The following is a 4181-nucleotide window of genomic DNA, read 5'->3' as shown; positions in this document are numbered from 1 at the left end:
TTCTGATCGGGCCATCTAGGTTCACCCTAGTCTAGAATAATTTAAGAAAAAAAGAAAATTTTTTGAAATTCTTCAATGCAATGGAGCTCTAAAATTGTTTTCAGAGTCAAAATGGGAAGGAGAATATATTGCTCATCCCACTCTAAGGCCTGTCATCCTTGTAACGACGACGCATCCACCACTCGTGTACCTGAACCGGACATCTAATTCTACGAACGGAACAAAATTCTAAACAATACTGTTACATCTACTGATAATCATCGAAAAAAAAAATATATATTCGTAGCAATATCAGTCGGACAGGGACTTGGCGGTGGATCTATTTTAGCAAAGAAAACATATTCCGAGGAGCAGAATTTCAAATTTACTAATTGGTAATTTCAATTTGTATATTCCTTATCATAATTTTCTTTTCAGGAAATTGATTACTGATTTGAAGTTGGGATTTATTAGTCAAATGAATTTGTAGTGATGGATCGATAAGTTTGATTGATCCGTTTTTTATTGAAATGAGGCATTTGATTAATCGACAATTGATGTAACAAATTGCAAGTCTTAATACATAATCTTTCGGAAGAAAAATATTCATGTTTTAGCATATGAAAACTATTGAACTTTAATAGAAATGTGAAAATTTAGGATTTAAACTTGCAATTTGACACTTTTTTTTAGCGATAGCACTATTTTGCTACTATTTCAAACAAAACAAAAAATGAGACTTAAGGCACTAGTTTCCCACAATTGTAATTTTTTTTCGTGGACTTATTTAGTTTATAGTTATTAAATAATATTTTATTTTCAAAAAAAAGAAAAAACAACTAAAAAACAATTTTTAACAAAATAATGGAATTTTCAGTCCAATAAAATCATTTTCAATTTAAAAAACGAATTTTCAACAAAATAGTTAATTTTTCAACGAAAAAAATGTTGTTTTTTAGCGAAAAATATTAATTTTCCACAAAGAGGATTAATTTTCTGACAGAATAGATCAATTATTAATAAAATACATGGATTTCTAAGAAAATAGTTCAATTTTTAACAAAGAAAGATGTATGACAAAAAAGAAAAGAAATACATTTTCAGTTAAAAAATTAGTTTTCAATAATAATAATAAAAAATTCCAACAAGAATATTAATACTAATACTAAAATTTTAATTAAAAAAAAAATTCAAAATAATAATTTTCTTTTTCAACCAAATAATGTAATTTTTAACTAATACAAATAACTAAATTCTCGACCAAAAATGAAAGATGGAACACAAGATGGAACAGTCGAATTTTGAGTTTAACAAATTGATTAACAAATAAAAAAAAAAAGGATTTTCAACTAAGAATAATAATTTTCTACCAGAAAGCTTAAACTTGAATTTACAACAAAGTAGTTGAATATTCAAAAACATAATTTGTTGTTTAACAATAAAGAAAATAAAAAATTTCTATAAAAAAATTAAACATTATAGTTGCATTTTCAATAAGAAATTGTATTGTTAAGCAAAAAATGGAATTTCTACTAAAAAGATTAATTTTCAAATAGAAGATCAATATTCAATAATAATAAAAAAATTTATTTTATTTTAATACTTCAGTTTGAGTTTAATTTTGATTTAAAAAAAGACAGATTTTCTATTAAGAATATTAATTTTTTTACAGAAAAACTGAAATTTTAACAACAACAAAAAAACATGAATTTACAACGTAGTTGAATATTCAACAAAAAATGTTGATGTTCAAACAAAAAGAATTAAATTAAAAAAGATTTCTATAAAAAAAAATCAACATAATAGTTATATTTTCCATCAAAAACTGTATTTTCAATGAAAAAAGGGAATTTTTAGCTAAAAACGTTAATTTTCAAATAGAAGATCAATATTCAGTAAAAAAATTAATTTTAAACAAATTAATTAATTTTCGACAAACGGTGAATTTCCAACTCAAGATTAATTATATACCAAAAAAAGACGATTTTTCAACAAATACGTAAATTCTCAATTAAAAAAATATGCATTTTCAAAAAAATGGAACAGTCGAATTTTGAGTTAAGAAATGTAATTTAAAAAAAAATTTCATTAAAGAAATTAATTTTTCGCAAAAAAAAACATTATAAAGTTTTAACCAAATGGTTGAAGTTTCAACAATAAGATCAATTTCCTACCAGAAAAGTTGAATTTTCAGCCAAGAAAATTAATTTTCCAATAAACAAGAAGAATTTTCAATAAATTAAATAAATTTTCAAATAAATAGTTTGAAAAATTGATGTGACTTTAGACTTAATTAAAAAAAAAAAGAGTTTATTTATATTTTGTTCATTTTTAAATATATTGAACTAAATACTTGAATTTTTAAACTGATAAAGATCAATTTTTAACAAAAAATGTAGTCAAATTTGTTCTTATGAGAAATAATTTAAAAGTAAAATAATCTCTACAAGACACTTTCATTTTTTACCAAAAAAATTGAATTATCTACTAGAAGATATGAATTTCTAACGAAAAATAGAAGAGTTTTTATTTCAAGAAAAGAAAAAATATATTAATTTTCCTACCAAACAGTTGTATTTTCAACGACGAAATTGATTTTCTGCAAAAAAAAAAAATACGAATCTTCAACGAAAGATATACAGTTTCAATGAAATATTTAAATTTTCTACCAAATTTGTGTAATTTTCTAGCTAAAAAGACGAAGTTTCTATGAAACAATTACATTTTCAAAAAAAAAAAAAAAATGAACGTTCAAGAAAATAGTTTAATTTTTAATAAACAAAAAAAAACAACATATTTGTTAGTTCAGAAAGAAAAAAGAAATTTAATGAAATTTTTGAATCAAATAATAAAAATGTTTGACCACAAATTGAATAGTAGACTATTTAACCAAACATAATTAACTTTAAACCAAAAAATAGAATGAATTTTCAACAAAAAAATAGACATTTTGAAACAAAAATGTATCAGTCAAGTTTTCAGTTTAAAAAAAGATTAAAAAAAAAATTTAACAAAATTTGAATTTATGTTTGCAATAAATAAATCGAAATATTCATATTTTATAGACTAAAAACTAACATTTTAAATAAGTATTGAAGTTCTTTTTTAATACTTTAAAAATATGATATTTTGACCCTTTTTTTTCAAATTTGGGACACTATTTACACTTATTATTCATTTCTGAAGTGAGTCTGAGGCCACAGCCTTGAGCTTTGAAAATTGATAATATTTTTATTTTATTTTATTTTTATTTTTTCGCGAGTAAAATTTTTTATTTTCTGTTTAAAATTTGCATTTTAGTTCTATAAATCATGTAATAAAGTAATGTCATTTCAATATAAAAACTGCGAGGTCAACAGCGTCATATAAAATCTTCACGCATGTCATTTATATGCAGAGAAGACTTGAGGCTTTTATCTCAGAATAAAATTATTTGAAAAGTGTCGAGAAGTGTCAAGGATTTTGATATATAATCAGGTTTTTCACAGTTCCTTGTCAGAAGGAGAATTAGACGATTTCCTAGAAATGGACAGATTATTTTGCTACTCGGTAACAGATAAGAAAAGGTCGTTCTATACAGAAATTTTTGTTGTATTCCGTAAATACTGGTTTGAGGTTTCAAAGAAGTCATTAGAGCCCCATAAATTATCACAGACAAAATGGTTTAAACCTTATTTATTTTGAAAAGAATTATTTTCAAAATTTTGTTAATTTTCAGATTAACAATTTTTTGCAGAACATAAAAATTTTTTGGTAGCCTACATTTATTATTCTTATTCAGCATCCTCATATTTCGGGGGCAAGGTTTTTTTTTGTTTTTCGTGAAAAATGGAAAATTCGATTTTTAATTTCTACCGAAAACCGATTTTTCGAAACCTCGGAATTGAAAATTTTTTTTTAGCTCTCATCTTTTACACATGCATTCAGAAACTCAGTGTCTTGGAAGTAAGTTTTTCCTTAAAGAAAAAATAGGATTTTCAAAAAAAATTTACTCTGCTGAACGAAAAAAGTGGCTGTTTTCATTTGATTAAAAATTTTTTTATTGAATTTTGAAATTAGAAAAGCACACCTTTTTTTTGCTGTCAATTTTTTGGTTCAAAATTAATTTTTTTTACTGAAAATTATTGGTTGGGAATTGATCGTTTTTTGTTTAAGATTCATATTTTCCGGGTTAAAGTTGAACTATTTTGTAAAAAAAAAAT

At 23.4% G+C, this 4181-nt stretch overlaps 1 protein-coding gene across 4 annotated transcripts in view; it reads left to right on the top strand.

Annotated features, from left to right (window-relative positions):
- The window catches only part of LOC117175654 (probable serine/threonine-protein kinase nek3), a 56180-nt gene that overhangs the window by 5755 nt on the left and 46244 nt on the right, over positions 1-4181 (top strand). For 3 of the 4 annotated variants that reach the window (XM_033365374.1, XM_033365376.1, XM_033365375.1), the window contains exon 2: positions 105-374. The exons of the other annotated variant lie outside the window; for it this stretch is intronic. The gene's annotated coding sequence lies outside the window, so the exon portion shown is untranslated. The remainder of the gene's footprint in view (positions 1-104; positions 375-4181) is intronic. 4 annotated transcript variants of the gene reach the window in all.

Source organism: Belonocnema kinseyi, chromosome 6 (assembly GCF_010883055.1).
Source record: "Belonocnema kinseyi isolate 2016_QV_RU_SX_M_011 chromosome 6, B_treatae_v1, whole genome shotgun sequence".
NCBI classification, from domain to species: domain Eukaryota; kingdom Metazoa; phylum Arthropoda; class Insecta; order Hymenoptera; family Cynipidae; genus Belonocnema; species Belonocnema kinseyi.
This window is presented reverse-complemented; position numbering and strand designations above follow the sequence as displayed.